Here is a 17,887-nt window from a genome sequence, read left to right on the forward strand (position 1 = left end):
TATTAAAATCATTGGTGGCAGTGGCCACAGGGTCCCCTCCCCATTGGTGGCGGTGGCAGCTCTTATCGGAGCCCCAGCAGTGTAATCCTGGGGCTCCGATCGGTTACCATGGCAGCCAGGACGCTACTACAGCCTTCCATGGTAATCTTCCTGCTGCTGTGTGCACTATGTGCACAGAGCTCTATCAGGGTGAATAGGACAAGGGATTAGAAGATTCCAGGTTCTAGCCCCTAAGGGGGGCTTATAGTTCTTAAATAAAAAGTAAAATAAAAAGTAAAAAACCCCCCACCAAAATATTAAGTATAAATCACCCAATTTTACATATAAAATATATAAACAATAAATAAACATATCACATATCACCACGTCCGAAAAGTCCAAACTATTAAAATATTTTTTAAAAATCTGGAACAGATCTGGAACATTTTTTTAAATGCGGAATGCACATGGCTTTTTTTGTTTTATTTGTTTCACGTGGTATCGAATGGTATCGAGTATCGCAATACTTTCTTATGGTATCGAAATTGAATCAAAAATTTGGTAACGCAACAACCCTCAAACAGGACCGTGTGACGTTTTGAAGAGGGCTCCACGTCTTTTTTTTTTCAGCACAGAAAAAGCTCCATGTGAACAGACATCAAGAAGAAAATCTGCAGCAGGCTCCCACCCTGACCATTACAGTAGTGGTGCCCCTCAGGTGCTAGGGCCCGGCCAGGGTGACCTCTTAGGCCTTGCTCATATTTCCGTTTTTTCACTGACGTGTGCTGTCAGCGTACCCGTTGATTTCAATATGTCTGTTCATATTTCAATCATTGGGACATGCACTACTTTAATCCGTGCTGCGGCCCAAGCACACCCATTGAAGTCTATGGGTCCGTAAAATTCGCTGACACACATCCCTGTTGTGTCCGTTTTTCACTGATGACTGATAGGAGATTCTTTGAAAATTAATTTTCAGCTGAGCAACGTCAGGACACGGACAGTAAAAATGGACACAAGGACATCTTCACTGATGAAGCACGTACGCTTTTTTTCACGGACATGGAAATGTGAACGAGGCCTTAAAGGGGTTGTCCAGGTTCAGAGCTGAACACGGACATACCTCCATTTTCACCCAGGCAGCCCTCCTGACATGAGCATCGGAGGAGTTCATGCTCCGATGCTCTCCTTTGCCCTGCGCTAAATCGCGCAGGGCAAAGGCATTTTTAGGAGTTCCGGTGACGTACCGGGGCTCTCCATGGGGCTGACAGGAACCCCGGTGACGTCACCGGCACTGATGGGCGGGATTTAGTTCTGCCCTAGCCAGTAAAACGGCTAGGGCAGCGCTAAAGCCCGCCCCTCAGAGCCGTTGACGTCACCGAACACACTGCCAGGCGGAAGTTACCGCCCGGCAGTGTGTTATTGAAAAACGCAAGAGCCCGTGCCCTGCGCGGTTTAGCGCAGGGCACGGGAGCGCATCGGAGCATGAGATGCTCCGATGCTAGGCTTAGGGGGGCTGCCGGGGTGAAAATAAGGGTATGTCCGGGTTCAGCTCTGAACCCGGACAACCCCTTTAAACTGCAGCCCTAGTGGACGTCACCCATCTTTACCACAGTCTACATAGTGACAGCAACTTGAGATTGCAGCAGGAGCCAAAAGCTGGGTGACTGAGGCTGGGTTCAGACCTGAGCGTTTGCGCTGTAAAACGCTCAACAGGCAAGAACCAATGATTCCCTATGGGAATGGTTCTCACCTGGGCGTTTTACAGCGCGTACGATCGCACTGTAAAACGCCCGACGCCCCAAGAAGTACAGGAGCTTCTTTGGGGCGTCTTGTCGCGCGTTCCCGTACATAGACTTCCGGGAACGCGCGACAACGGGCGTTCGCTTGTTCCGGAGCCGCGATTGTAAACGTGCATAAAGAGCGCTCCATCCCGAACGCTCAGGTATGAACGCAGCCTAAGACTAACCTCTCCCACAGGGGCCATCCTCCAGCTTTCCTGGAGAATCCATGCACACATATGGAATCCACCATTCAGACAGGTGAGATACAACCAACACAGCTCATTGTTTGCTGCGCAGATAACCCAGCAGTTGACTATAGACGGCGGCGCACCACAAGTCCCAGCAGGCGGCCGCAGTGGAGCGCTGTACTGACGTGTGCGTGCCCCCCATCGGTTACATAACACTGCTTATCCTCGCTATGTAATAATCCATTTATTTCATAGACAGGATCCAGCCCTGACATCAGCTCACATGCTCCCAGACGCCACGCCCCCTCCCTCCAGCGGGCACTTTGATTGGATGCCCGGACTGTTTGTCTTCCGGAGCTGGGCGGTGATTGGTGGGTGCTGGGCGGCTGGGACTGCTTGGCACTTCCGCCTGGTTGTCAGTGGAGAAGCTGAGTCTTGAGCAGCAGCTGCAGGTAAATAACCTAGGCCTGTGGGGTGCCCTCACCGGGGCATGCTGGGAAATCACGGAGGGGTCGCTTTACTTAGAGGCTGGAGCCCCGTCCATCCAACCTAATAGTCAGTGTGACCACCGAATGCTCGGAGCACTGTGTGTACAGAGGGTGAGAGTGATGTGTCCTGCTGGTAATGTGATATGTGTTATGTAGCAGAGCTGAATTGGTCATTCAGCTATTCTTACGTGGCAATGCCCAGTCCTATGTCAGTAAAGCTGAATTGTTATAAAAGGACAACTTCTGCAACTTTGTATCACTTTGTGTAATGCATCATCAATGTCTTCAATACCTCTGCTTGCTGACGGTGGATAAGAACATATCCAGAGCTCATACTCTTCACAGCTGAGGGTTTGTTACAGTTGTTTTGAGTCTAGGCCAGGGATCAGCGACCTTCGGCACGCCAGCTGCTGTGAAACTGCAACTCTCAGCATGCCAATATGCTTGGCTGTTCTGACTCCTAGAAAAGTGAACGGAGCATTCTGGGAGTTGTAGTTTCAGAACACCAGGAGTGCCGGAGGTTGCTGATCCCCGGTCTAGGTAGTCCTTTAGGTAGCCCCAAATTAATGCAGTTTTCCTGCAGTCCTATGTAAAACTGAAAGCTGCACCTAACGACAAATGTAGAATTTCCGCTGTTGGGGATCAGATTTTCCCGTCTTTGCCGTATAATGTGCGGCTGCCCCTGTGGCACTGTCCTCGGTAATATATACACCAGAAACTACCTGCTAAGAGGCTCCTGCTGCAGCTGTAGACAATGATGAGAGTAGTTGACAGCAGCTAAGGAGCCACAGATTACAACTGTCAGGGCATACTGGGAGTTGTACTAGCGGGATGATGGAAATGTATTCTTATTCATAGTGTGGTTCGCTTGGAACAGAAATTGTTCAGGACTAGCATAACAGCGCCACTCTTGTACAATGGCTGTACGTGGTATTACAATAAGGAACGAGCAGCAATACCAGACACAGCCGTAGGTGGCGCTGTTTCCGTGTTTGTGTTAATGTTATACGCCCTGTTCGGTTCCTTGTTTTTTATGGTTTTGGAAATCTCTGCATGCACGAAGAGGAAGAGCTGCAGTATAAAGCATGGGGAGGCACAAGCCTAAGGCTGGTTTCAGACGAGCGTAATGCGGTTGCATTATTGCGCTAGTTGGAATCTCGTATGATAAGATAGGTGGTGGATTTCAGACTACCTGACACCGATAAGCAGTCCAGCTAAGCTGTCTGGCGCCCCCTGCCTGTGGCGTTTCGAGCACCTTATCATATGATTAGCCTGTGATGATTGTGACTAAGCGTCTTTGGCGCAGCGTTCTCACCTTGCCGAGCTGGTGGAGCAGACCTGGCGGTATTTGCGGTGTGGTCATGTGACCACTGCTTGTTTTTCTTGTCAGCACAGCAGAGCAGGGCTGATAACTGGACAGGATCCGGAGAGCGTGGAGTGTCTGGCATCAGCTGATTGGGACACTGACGACTGGCGTGTCACACATGCTGCTGTTACTCCAGGTCGAACCAATAGTCAGATTTAAAGGGGGGGGGTTCCAGTATTAAAGCTTAAAGGGGTCATCCGACTAGGAACACGTATCCTTTTCCACAGAATGAGGGCTCATTCACACGGCCATTGCCATTTTGCAATCCACGGATCCCGGCCGCATGCATCGCTCACTTTCTGCAGGCCCAGTTGTAGAAATGACTATTCTTGTCTGCAGATTGTATTATTGCGAGTAAAACCAGAATGCGATGATTTGTAAATCTCATAGACCCATATTTTCTTCACAATAAGGCCTCACGCACACGACCGTTGTTTTGATCCGCATCCGTTGCTCCGTTCCATGGTCCTCAAAAAAAAGAAAAATATATATATAACCTGTTCTATTCTTGTCCGTTTTGCGGACAAGAATAGGCAGTTATATTAATGTCTGCCACCGCCGTTCAGCAAATTACGGACGCCATCTGTGTTTTGCGTATCCGCAGTTTGCGGACCACAAAATACACCGGTTGTGTGCATGAGGCCCAACTCATAGAACACATATCAGACGTTGAAAGTGAGACATTTCATGGTGGCAGAACTTGATGGCAGTAACTAGAGATGAGCGAATTTCATATTATGAAATTCGTTCACTCTTCGTTTGGTGGTAAAAGCAGAATTGCGTTATGGATTCCGTTACCACGGAGCAAAACGCAATTCTATAACGGAATGCCTTTAGAGGCATTCCGTTATTCATTCCCTCATAATAGAAGTTTATGGGATCCGTTATGCAGCCCATAAACTTCTATTATGACGGAATACCTCTAAGGGCATTCCGTTATAGAATTGCGTTATGGTCCGTGGTAACGGACTCTCATCTCTAGCAGTAACACATATTAAAAAAGTTGGGACAGGGCCATGTCGGCCATTGTGTGGCACCCCCTCCTGCGGTATGTACACATCTGGGCAGTGAGGAGACCAATTGCTGCAGTTTTGGGAGAGAAATGTTGCCCCATTCTTGTCTCGTGTAGCTCATCTAGCTGCCGAACAGTCCTGGGTCTTTTCCAGATTTTTAGTTTCAGGACCCACCAAGGGGGAGATTTATCATGAGGGGAATATCTGAAGTCGGTTTTGCTTGAGTCGGGGTTGGAGTATTTGGTGCCACATTTATCAAATGTCGCCGGTTGTTTGAAATATGTCTTGTCCTTAAGGCCCCTTTCACACGGGCGTTGCGGAAAAATGTGCGGGTGCGTTGCGGAAACACCCGCGATTTTTCCGCGCGAGTGCAAAACATTGTAATGCGTTTTGCACTCGCGTGAGAAAAATCGCGCATGTTTGGTACCCAAACCCGAACTTCTTCACAGAAGTTCGGGCTTGGGATTGATGTTCTGAAGATTCTATTATTTTCCCTTATAACATGGTTATAAGGGAAAATAATAGCATTCTGAATACAGAATGCTTAGTATAATAGTGCTGGAAGGGTTAAAAAAAAAAAAAAACGTTAACTCACCTTATCCCCATGATCGTGTAGTTCCCGGTCGGTCTCTTCTTTAGCTGTGGGCTTGGGCTGAATGACCTTTGGTGATGTCAGATCACATGCTCCAATCACATGGTCCATCACCATGGTGATGGAGCATGTGATCTGACATCACCAAAGGTCCTTTAGCCACAGCTAAAGAAGAGACCGACCGGGAACTAGGCGATCATGGGGATAAGGTGAGTTAACTTTTTTATTTTTTTTAACCCTCCCAGCACCATTATACTAAGCATTCTGTAGTCAGAATGCTATTATTTTCCCTTATAACCATGTTATAAGGGAAAATAATACAGTGAATAGACTGTCACCTAGAACCCATGCGTGAAAATCGCACCGCATCCGCACTTGCTTGCGGATGCTTGCGATTTTCACACAACCCCATTCATTTCTATGGGGCCTGCGTTACGTGAAAAACGCAGAATATAGAACATGCTGCGATTTTCACGCAACGCATAAGTGATGCGTGAAAATCACCGCTCATGTGAACAGCCCCATAGAAATGAATGGGTCAGGATTCAGTGCGGGTGCAATGCGTTCAACTCACGCATCGCACCCGCACGGAAATCTCGCCCGTGTGAAAGGGGCCTAAAGGGAACCTGCCACCTGGATTTTGGGTATAGAGCTGAGGACATGGGTTGCTAGATGGTCACTAGCACATCCGCAATACCCAGTCCCTATAGCTCTGTGTGCTTTTGTTGTGTAAAAAAAAAACCTGATTTGATACATATGCAAATTAACCTGAGATGAGTCAGAGCTTGAAAATATGACTCTTCTCTGGTCACACAAGTAAGATATGACTTTTATGTTAATTTGCATAAAAGGCGGGAAGTACAAAAATGCATAATACTTATTGAATTCGTCTGCAAATGAAATTAAAAGTGTAATTTATATGTTTAGGATAACACAATGAACATTTAGAAATGCTCAGTGAGGGTAGCATAGTAGAGGTGACAGGTTCCCTTTAAACCTACCACTTCTGTCTATAGAAGCTCCTCCAGTTTTCCTACTCCACCCTCCTCCTGGAGTGAGATTGAACTATTATGCGACTTTTAAAAAAAGTCACAATATTAAATCTGGAGTGAAACTTATTAACATAGCTAATTACCACCCCGACTTTTCCACCTATATTATAAAACTGGAGTCAGTGGTGTAAAAATGTAAAAAGTCTAAAAATGTTGCGCAGTAGCAAAAGCGCTATTTTGACTCCAGAATTTTGACGTGAAGGTATGATGAATGAGGGCCCAAATGTTTTCTGTTGGTGAAAGGTCTGGATGCAGGCAGGCCAGTCCAGCACCCGGACCCTTCTTCTGCGGAGCCATGCTGTTGTGATGGATCTGGTATTTGGTTTAGAATTGTCTTGCTGAAATATGTAAGGAATTCCCTGACAGAGACGTCTGGATAGGAGCATATATTGTTCTAAAACCTCGACATACTGTTCAGCATTGATAGTTCCTTTCCCGATGTGTAAGCCACCCACCTAAGGCAACCCCATACCATCAGAGATGCAAGCTTTTGAACAAGCTGGATGGTCCCTCTCCTCTTCAGTCCACAGAAAAACGGTGTCCATGGTTTAAAAAAAAAATTCCAAATTTGAGTTTTAATTTTGCCTCTTTTAAATGAGCTTTGGCCCAGAGAAGACAACAACGTTCCTGGACTGAGTTGACATATGGCTTCTTCTTTGCATGATACAGCTTTAACTTGTGCATGACTCTGCAAGCTGTGCTCACAGCCAGTGAGGGGTGTCTATCAAAAATGGTGTAAAGGAAAACTGGCTTAAAGGGAACCTGTCACTGGTATTTTGGGTATAGAGCCGAGGACATGGGTTGCTAGATAGCCGCTAGCACATCCGCAATATCCAGTCCCCATAGCTCTGTGTGCTTTTATTGTGTCAAAAAAACGATTTGATACATATGCAAATTAACCTGAGATGAGTCCTGTCCCTGACTCATCTCACATACAGGACTCATCTCAGGGTAATTTGCATATGAATCAAATCGTTTTTTTTTACACAATAAAAGCACACAGAGCTATGGGGACTGGGTATTGCGGATGTGCTAGCGGCCATCTAGCAGCCCATGTCCTCAGCTCTATACACAAAATCCCGATGACAGGTTCCCTTTAAGTGTCCCCAGCAACTAGACAGGTTCCACCTTTCATTTTTCAGAGCTTCTTTGGAAAATGAAAGGTTAAATCTGATTGGTTACTATGGCCAATTTTCCTTTACACCAGTCTTGATAAATGTTCCCCCCAGTGATTACTGGAAGTGTTCCTGAGCCCATGCAGTGATTTCCAGTACCGAATCATGACTTTTTACTGGCGTGCCGCCTGAAGGCCTGTAGATCACGAGCATCCAACGTTGACCATCGGACTAGTTCCTTGTGCACAGGATTTCTCCAGATTCTCTGAATCGTTTGATGGTATTATGTACTGAAGATGGTGGGATATTCTAAAGATTAGACGCACAGTTAATCGCGCAGATCATCGCGTTAGCGATGATCTGGCAGCGTAATACCACCGCCGATTACAGTTGGGAAATTGGAAGCCTTCGGCAGGTTTAAAAGCCATTGTTTGTCGGCGGCAGATTGTGCTGTGTAATCACCATCTGCTGCCGGCAAACAGTGATCAGTATGGGGAGGAGCGACAGCATTATCAGTCACTCCTTCCCATACTGTGGAGGAGATCTGTCCATGTACTAGCTGCGGTCTCCTCCGCTGATAAGCAGGCGATTGCCGTGAAGGAACGCTTCCCTCCTTAGTTTTCACACTTTTAGGCCTCTTTCACCCTACCCGGTTTTTTTTTTCTGTTTTGCGTGCCGTTTTTTGCGTTCCTTATATGGATCCATTTATTTCAAGGGTCCGCAAAAAAAACGGAATGTACTCCATATGCATTCCATTTCCGTTTTTTCATTCCGTTAAAAGATAAAACATGTCCTATTATTGGCCGCAAATCACGTTCCGTGGCTCCATTCAAGTCAATGGGTTCGCAAAAAAAATAAAACGGAACACATACGGAAATGCATCCGTATGTCTTCCGTTCTGTTTTTGCGGAACCATCTATTGAAAATTTTATGGCCAGCCCAATTTTTTCTATGTAATTACTGTGTACTGTATATGCCAGACGGAAAAACGGAACGGAAACAAAAAAACGGACCGCAAAACACTGAAATAGTTATACGGTAGTGTGAAGGGAGGCCTTACATTGGGGAACCCTTTCTAGAAAATCTTAATTTTTAGACACAGTTTTTTTTTCACAGATGGATGAACATGACCTTTTTATACCCAGTCTTGTGACTTGGTAGCGTCCCAACTCTTTTGGAATTGGGGTTGTATATGTCCAGAAAATTGGGCAGCATCAGTTATGTCAATCAAACCAAGCATACACTTCACCTTTAAATAGCAATTCCTACAGAGCTGCGTTTCCAGTTCTGGAAGCCTCGGGCACCCTCGCTTTTCTTGCTTTGGTAGTTTGCACTCTGGAAAAATCCTCTTTACACCGGGCACCGTACAGTTATCTGACATATGAAGATTCTACCGCCGCACTGCAACGTAAGAGCTCCGCTATAAGCTGGTATGGATGTATAGTGACAAGCAGCAGATTTGTGAATTCAGCTCTGGATGCTACAACAGACTGTAACTCAGGTTCAGTACTTAATTCATTCCTCAACAATGTTAAGAGCTCTGCTTGCTTTTAATCGCCTGTGGACAGTTGGACATTGTATTTTGTAATTAAACTATACGTTGACCGTGATGCACGGTGATGTTAACATAGCCTAATACAGGTGCGCGGCTCGTTACAGTGTATCAGCACTCTTTCTTAGGGCTCTTACACACGGCCGTAGGTGTGTTGCGGTCCACAAATCATGAATACCGACCAAGTGCATGGCGCCATTTTTTTAATTTGTGCAGAAATGTCTCGTCCTTGTCCGCAAAACGGACTAGAATAGAACATGTTCTATTTTTATTTTATTTTTGGGGAATGCGGAATGGACTTTTACAGCACCATTGAGATAAACGGGCGCATACGATCCACAAAAACAAGGATCGGATGCGGACTGAAACTACGGCCGCGTGCATGAACAGCTTGTCCGCTGTTTGCTTGGTTCGGTGGTTTTAGGCCTTTGTCCTCTTTAGGATTGATTTCTGCTGAATAGGGCCTCATGCACACGACCGTTGTTGTGTTCCGTTCCGCAAAATGGGGTTCCGTTGTTCAGTGATCCGTTTCCGTGTGTCTTCCTTTATTTTTGGAGGATCACCAGACATGTGTGCCTCTGCGTTTTTTCACGGTCCCATTGACTTGAATGGGTCCACAAACCATTTACCGTAAAAAAAATAGGACAGGTTATATATTTTTTGACGGACTGGAACCACGGATCACGGACGCGGATGACAAATGGGTCTGCAGAAAATCACGAAAAACTGAACAACGGACACGGAATGAAACAACGGTCGTGTGCATGAGGCCTAAGGCCTCTTTCACACGGGCGTCATATTTTTAGCTCGGATAAGAGGCGTTGCGGGAAAATTGCGATTTTTCTGCGCGAGTGCAAAACATTGTAATGCGTTTTGCACTCGCGTGAGAAAAATCGCGCATGTTTGCTACCCAAACCTGAACTTCTTCACAGAAGTTCGGGCTTGGGAATGATGTTCTGAAGATTGTATTATTTTCCCTTATAACATGGTTATAAGGGAAAATAATAGCATTCTGAATACAGAATGAATAGTATAATAGTGCTGGAAGGGTTAAAAAAAAAAAAAAAGTTAACTCACCTTCTCCTCTTGATCGCGTAGTTCCCGGTCTCTTTACTTCTTTAAAGGGAACCTGTCACCGGGATTTTGTGTATAGAGCTGGGGACATGGGCTGCTAGATGGCCGCTAGCACATCCACAATAACCAGTTCCCATAGCTCTGTGTGCTTTTATTGTGTCAAAAACCCCATTTGATACATATGCAAATGAACCTGAGATGTGTCCTGTACGTGAGACGAGTCGGGGACAGAACTCATCTCAGGTTAATTTGCATATGTATCAAATGGGGTTATAAGGGAAAATAATACAGTGAATAGCAACCATGCGTGAAAATCGCACCGCATCCGCACTTGCTTGCGGCTGCTGTGCGATTTTCACGCACCCCATTCACTTCTATGGGGCCTGTGTCGCGTGAAAATCGCACAATATAGAGCATGCTGCGATTTTTCACTCAACGCACAAGTGATGCGTGAAGATCACCGCTCATGTGCACAGCCCCATAGATATGAATGGGTCCGGATTCAGTGCGGGTGCAATACGTTCACCTCACGCATTGCACCCGCACGGAAAACTCGCCTGTGTGAAAGGGGCCTAAGTCTACATTCTGAATTGGTCTACTTAAGTCCACGTTCCTTCCACACCTTCTTATGTCAGCCAAGGAGAGCAACCTGGAAGAGTCTTGCAGGGAAGAGCATTCTGTGGTAGGTCCTTTGTTTGCCTCGGATTGTTCCCCGGAGACTTCAGTCACGTTCATCTGGGGCTCTCGCACTTTGACTGGTAATTGTTTTTACGATTCTGGTCTGAAATGCTCCTGGCAGTTTTTCAGTTAAAGACAATGCTTCATTTATATTACATAGGGAAGGGTTTATTCCCATGTTACAGAATTTTGAGTTAAAGTGGTTTCCTGAGATTTTGATACTGATGACTTATCAGCATAGGCCATCAGTATCTGATCGTTAGGGGTTCCGACACCTAGGACCCCCAGTGACCGGCCGTTTGAGAATGCCTTCTCCGTTCTTGCCGAGCATAGCGCCGTACATTGTATAGCATCTGTGCTTGGAATCGCACTCAGCCCTATTGAAGTAAAGAGGGTTGTCCTCCTTTCCAGACCATCTTCCTTTGGCTAGGGAGGAGAGCAGCTACAACGACAAGTGTCTCTTGTTCTTGAGGACCTAGCATGTCCATGTATTAGGCCTCCTGCACACAAACTTGTGCGCCCCATGGCCGTGCTGCGGCCCGCAAATTGCAGGCTGCAATGCACGAACACAGACCGTGGGGCAGCGGATCGCAGACCCATTCACTTTAATGGGTCCATGATCCGCCCGTTCCGCAAAAAGATAGGGCATGTTCTATACATTTGTGGAACGGAAGTACGGGACGAAACCCCATTCCGCATCTGTGGACCCATTGAAATGAATGGGTCCGCATTCGTGATGCGGAATGCCCACGGAACGGCGCCCGTGTATTGCGGATCCGCAAATGCGATCCACAATGCTGCCACGGGCGCACATGTTCGTGTGCAGGAGGCCTAATGAATAACACACTGATTTCAATCAAACCTTTTGTAATTCCGTTTTTCTACTGTGGGGGCACTGTAGGAAAATTGAGCTCTCTTTGCCTCGTTCCCCCAAAGATTATATCTGATTGCCATGGGTTCCATCAGCGGGTCTCCCAATTATCGGTGTATTGTTAGGGCATCTCCCCCCCCCCCCCCCCCCCCCCCCCAAAAAAAATAATATTAAATTCTCCAAAGTAGTCTACTACCAGGACTCCTTTTTGACTAGCATGTATGTTATGGCAAGCATTCACCTCTAGGAATAACAAGTCCGCAGCCTGCCTCTCTAAGCAGAAGATTTAGACTTACCTGCTCCCTGCCGCTCCGGTCAGACTACTTTGGAGAATTCTCAGGCTGCAGGCACTTAGTGAAAAGTTATTAGGGAGACTTATCAAACTGGTGTAAAGTAGAACTGGCTTAGTTGCCCATAGCAACCAGATTCCACCTTTCTTTTTCCAAAGGCGCTCTAAAAAATGAAAGGTGGAAACTGATTGGGGTCCGCGGCCCGGCCGGGTGCATGCCACCATTTATTTTCTTACTTCTGCAAAATGAACAAGTATAGGACTTTATAGGAAATTATACAGTTTTTATTACCGGACTGTGCAGGATACAAGAACGTGGTGTGCTGCGTTTTTGTATTATTATTATTTTTTTTTATGGAACGTCAAACGGAGGAATAAAATGTGATGTGAACCCACCCTTACGCTGGGTTCACACCTGAGCGTTCTGAAAGAAGCGCTCTGTATGCGCGATTGTACCGGCGTTTGCTATCGCGCATACAGAGACAAGCGAACGCCCATTGTCGGGCGTTCCCGAAAGTCTCTGTACGGGAACAAGACGTGTACTTCTTGGGGCGTCGGGCGTTTTACAGTGCGATCGTACGCGCTGTAAAACGCCCAGGTGAGAACCATTCCCATAGGGAAACATTGGTTTCTCCTTGTTGAGCGTTTTACAGCGCGTAGGAACGCGCTGTAAAACGCTCGGGTATGAACCCAGCCTTAGGCCTCATGCACACTGCCGTGTTTCACGGCCGTATGCGGGCCGTGGAACCGCGGCCTGGATCCCTCCTGAGAGCAGGAGCGCACGGCGTCACTGGTTGCTATGACGCCGTGCGCTCCCTGCTGCCGCCGCAATACAGTGATACACTGGTATGATCTATACCAGTGTATTACTGTACTGTGCCGGCAGCAGGGAGCGCACGGCGTCATAGCAACCAGTGACGCCGTGCGCTCCTGCTCTCAGGAGGGATCCAGGCCGCGGTTCCACGGCCCGCATACGGCCGTGAAACACGGCAGTGTGCATGAGGCCTTAGGCCCCTTTCACACAAGCGTGACCGAGTAGGATTCAGTGAAACTCTCACCATTTTGCAAGTTCAGCCAGTTCTGTCTGCGATTGCGTGCAGTTGTTAGTTTTTTTTCCACGCAAGTGCAATGCATTTTGATGTGTTTTTCAAGCGTGTGATAAAAAACTGAAGGTTTACAAACAACATCTCCTAGCAACCGTCAGTGAAAAACGCATCGCACCCGCACTTGCTTGCGGATTCAATGCGTTTTTCACTGAATCCCCATTCACTTCTATAGGGCTGTGTGAAACACGCAGAATATAGAACATGCTGCGATTTTCACCCAACGCCCTGTACACAGACCTATTAAAATGAATGGGATTAGGATTCAGTGCGGCGGCTGCAATGCGTTCACGTCACGCATTGCACCCGCGTGGAAAACTCGCTTGTGTGAAAGGGGCCTTAGGGCTCAATCAGACAGCTGTGTGAATGAGTCCGCATCTGTTCCGCAATTTTGTGGAACGGGTGCGGATCCATTCATTTCAATAGGGCCACAAAAGATGCGGACAGCACACAGTCCGCGGCTCCGTGGAAAAGATAGAACATGTCCTATTCTTGTCAGCAATCGCGGACAAGAATAGGCATTTTCTATTATGGTTGCGGCCACGTGCGGTACAAGTTGCGGATCCGCAAAGCACTACGGCCATCTGAATGAGCCCTTAATGTAAGACGGCTCGGAAGCTGTCTTACATTTAGAACTGGCGCTAGATGCCCCGAAGTTATGGAGAGGCCGGCTCCTCTTTATAACTCTGGTGGATCCTCCGCCATCTTAGGGCTTAAGAAATGTGTCCCTTATTGACTATATCCATCGGCATCTTGGAGGGTCCCGCCAGCCCCGTGCGCACCTGCCATGACGGTTACATCCGGGTAAGAAGACGAGATGTAGCATCGTTTTGTGCTGTCCTCGTACAGTCATCACCTGCCCGCAGCTTGAAGTGACGGATAACAGGGAAAATGGCTCCCATCTAATCCAACAGACAGGGCCCTGGGCTCGTCCCTGTTTGGTTATTCCCCCCACTCACACCGAGATTGATAATGATTTTCTTTATCTCATGCATTTTGCCTCCGGTTAACGTAAGCCGCGCATCATTAGTCCTCGGCAGTTTGGACGAGGTCTCGAGCTTCATCTTTTCCTGGAGGTGCAGGCTTCGTAGCCACGGATTTAATTGCCACCTCCTTCTGTACTACTACGCTGTCTTGAACAAGAGCCGTATTGATTGGGTGGTCTAGTCGGCCGCTTTTTCCCTGCTCGCGCCGTCGGGCAGGCCAGAATTGATTGTCACTTTCGTCAGCATTCTGCTCAGCTCGTGCTCGTCAGGATTTTTAAAACCTCGTTATCGCTCTTGCTAGGATTGTCGGATTACTGAGCACTAGTTCTATAAGTTACACGACCATGTGTATTTTGCAGTCCGCAGAACACGGATCCATGAACAAACCGGATGACATCCGTGACGTCTGTTACATGCGTTTTTTGTTTTATTGCGTATCCATTGTAGCAATGCTTGTCCTTGTCTGCAAAACGGACAAGAATAGGACATGTGGTATTTTTATTTTTTTTGGGTGGAATGAACATAAGGATACGGAATGAACGCAGAGTGATTTCAGTTTTTTTGTGGCCCCACTGAAATGAATGGTTCTGTATACGTGGCGCCAAAAAACTGGAATGGACACAGACAAAAAATAAGTTTGTGTGCATGAGGCCATACACCGTTAAAGGGGTTGTCCACAGGATAGGGGATAAGGGTCTAATCCCCAGCAGTCGGACCCCCACCAGTCTTGAGGATGAGTCCCGTGCTCCCTGACGTATGTCTGACGCTCCACTTATAGGCAGCGCAGGAGCCAAGTTCAATCGCTCGGCTATCTCGGGTAGCCTTTGAGATAAAAGGAAAGGCGGTACACATGCGTGTCTATGCCTCCGTTCAAATGCGGTAGAACAGATCCCCGTTCTCTTTTTCTACGTGGGCCTCAGCATTCGAACCCCTGCTGATCAGGCGCTTATAAGTTCTCTTCGTGGCACATCCCCTTTATTATTCCTGCAGTGGTTGTCACCAAGCTTTCCTAGACTTCTGGGGGCACGTTTATTAAGACTGGCATTTTAGACGCCGATCTTGATAAAGCCCCATAGCTGGCGGAGGATCAACCGAAGTTATGTAGAGGCGCCGGCCTTTCTTCCTGCGCAAGCTCCCCTGCTGCCTAAAACAGGCGTAGAAAATTGTGAATGAGACGGGCCTAAGGCCCATCCCCCTCCCCACCCACGGCCACAATTCCAGATTTGGCGCGAGCAGAGTGAAGTCACAGATGTTGGCGCAACAGTTAGTTGTACCACTATCTGCGCCTGAAATACGCCTGATTTAGGGACGCATGTACTAGGTATGCATCAATGTGGGATTGGGGGTGTAGCTTTGGAGCACTTTTGGATTGCAATGAGTATAGTCCTCTAAGCCGTAGTATAGGTGACCGGCACGTTGTCATGTAAGATGAAGAGCTGCTAGGAGCGGTCATTACGCTCCTCTTGGCCCCATGTCTAATAGTACCAGGGAACTACTACTTTATATCTAATCTGTGTCGGCAGCCACCAGCTCTCCAGTTTGGTATTCAAGTGAGATTTGTCTCCTTCCCTGGAGATTTGATATTGATGGCCTATTCTCAGGATAGCTCCTCAATATCAGATCGGAGGGCACCCAACTTAGGCCTGTGACGTCACCGTATGTCGGTCAGTCCCATTCAAGTAAATGCAGTACCAAGCACAGCCACTATACAATGTATGGCGCTGTGCTGTGGAAGATGTGAAGAACTTGCAGTGTTCACCAGAACTCCAGTGAGCACCTTCTTCAAACAGCTGATCGGCGGGTGTCGGGCCCCCACCCATCTGATATCGATGAACTATCCTGAGGATAGGCCGTCAATATAAAAATTCTTTAAAAATTCCATTACCCTGTTTGTCACGCAGCTTTCCCAAAAACGGATATAACTAATAGCCAGTATTGCTGCCTATATAACTCCCATTGTACAGGATGGACATCCAGTGTGTCCACCCAACACAATCCATAGTAAATACTGAAAGCTGTCTGACAACCCCTGTTGGCATTGTGAAGCCTAGGAAAGCTGTCTGACAACCCCTGTTGGCATTGTGAAGCCTAGGAAAGCTGTCTGACAACCCCTGTTGGCATTGTGAAGCCTAGGAAAGCTGTCTGACAACCCCTGTAGGCTCTGTGAAGCCTAGGAAAGCTGTCTGACAACCCCTGTGGGCTCTGTGCAGCCTAGGAAAGCTGTCTGACAACCCCTGTAGGCATTGTGAAGCCTAGGAAAGCTGTCTGACAACCCCTGTTGGCATTGTGAAGCCTAGGAAAGCTGTCTGACAACCCCTGTTGGCATTGTGAAGCCTAGGAAAGCTGTCTGACAACCCCTGTTGGCATTGTGAAGCCTAGGAAAGCTGTCTGACAACCCCTGTAGGCATTGTGAAGCCTAGGAAAGCTGTCTGACAACCCCTGTGGGCTCTGTGCAGCTTAGGAAAGCTGTCTGACAACCCCTGTAGGCTCTGTGAAGCCTAGGAAAGCTGTCTGACAACCCCTGTGGGCTCTGTGCAGCCTAGGAAAGCTGTCTGACAACCCCTGTTGGAAGAAGTGCAATGTAGGAAAGCAGATTCCACAGGAGTGGAGGACCACCCTTATGCCAGCTGTAATTGAGGCCATATTGGTTGGGACCCAGCTTTCCCAGACACAGATAATACTAAGAAGCGACTGAATTGACTGTGAGATGCTGTGATTTTTCATCTCCAGTTTTTCCGTATATTTCTTGCCAGATGCCTCCTTGACGCTGCGGTCGTAACGTTACACTTGAAGGGATTTCTTCTGATGTGTATGCAACGTCACATTTACCAGTTCATTCCTGCGCCCTTAGAGAAATAAAACCTGCGCTGAATCCGTATCTGGCTGCGATCTAATAAATGTTAGATTTTGCTAACGGATGCCATGCAGTGACAGAGGCCCGGTGCAGCTACTTGCCTCCGGGTTGCGCTGTTCTTCAATCTCCTGACTTGTCACACACGCTGCGGGAAATTATGAATATTAATACCGAATATTCTTTTTCTTGCAGTTATGGTGAAAAATGACCGATTTTAATGATTTAATTTGCTTTTACAGCATTAACGTTGTTATACAGTTAAGGCTACTTTCACACTCGCGTTTGGTGCGGATCCGTCATGGATCTGCACAGACTGATCCGTTCAGATAATACAAATGTCTGCATCCATTCAGAACGGATCCGTTTGTATTATCTTTAACATAGCCAAATCGGATCCATCTTGAAAACCATTGAAAGTCAATGGAGGATGGATCCGTTTTCTATTGTGCCAGATTGTGTCATAGAAAACGGATCCGTCCCTATTGACTTACATTGTGTGTCAGAATGGATCCGTTTGGCTCAGTTTCGTCAGAGGGACACCAAAACGCTGCAAGCGTGCACACAGCAGTGTTTTTTGTTTTTTTTGCGGCTCCACGAATTGCGGACCTCAAAACGGATACGTCGGTGTGCAGTGTGAGTCCTAATCGTGTAGTGATACTTTCCCAGCTCGTATATATTTATTAGGGTACTTTCACACTTGCAGCAGAGGACTCTGGCAGGCAGTTCCGTCGCCGGCAATCCGGACGCAAACCAATGGCATTTGTCAGACTGATCCGGATGCGGATCGGTCTGACAAATGCATTGAAATACCGGATCCGTCTCTCTGGTGTTATCCAGAAAAACGGATCTGGTATTAATAATTTTTTTCATTTTTAAAGGTCTGCAGATACGTTTTGCAGGAAC

General features: G+C 47.2%; 1 protein-coding gene across 2 annotated transcripts in view; it reads left to right on the forward strand.

The window, feature by feature from the left end:
- The first annotated feature begins 2,329 nt into the window (after positions 1-2,329).
- OSBPL2 (oxysterol binding protein like 2) overlaps positions 2,330-17,887 on the forward strand; it is an 83,027-nt gene continuing 67,469 nt past the window's right edge. Inside the window, exon 1 of one of the 2 annotated variants that reach the window (XM_044295888.1) lies at positions 2,330-2,403. The gene's annotated coding sequence lies outside the window, so the exon portion shown is untranslated. Of the gene's footprint in view, positions 2,404-2,423; positions 2,551-17,887 lie in introns of those variants that run through there. The other variant, XM_044295887.1, reaches the window with a different exon arrangement.

This window comes from Bufo gargarizans, chromosome 6, assembly GCF_014858855.1.
Source record: "Bufo gargarizans isolate SCDJY-AF-19 chromosome 6, ASM1485885v1, whole genome shotgun sequence".
Classification (NCBI taxonomy): domain Eukaryota; kingdom Metazoa; phylum Chordata; class Amphibia; order Anura; family Bufonidae; genus Bufo; species Bufo gargarizans.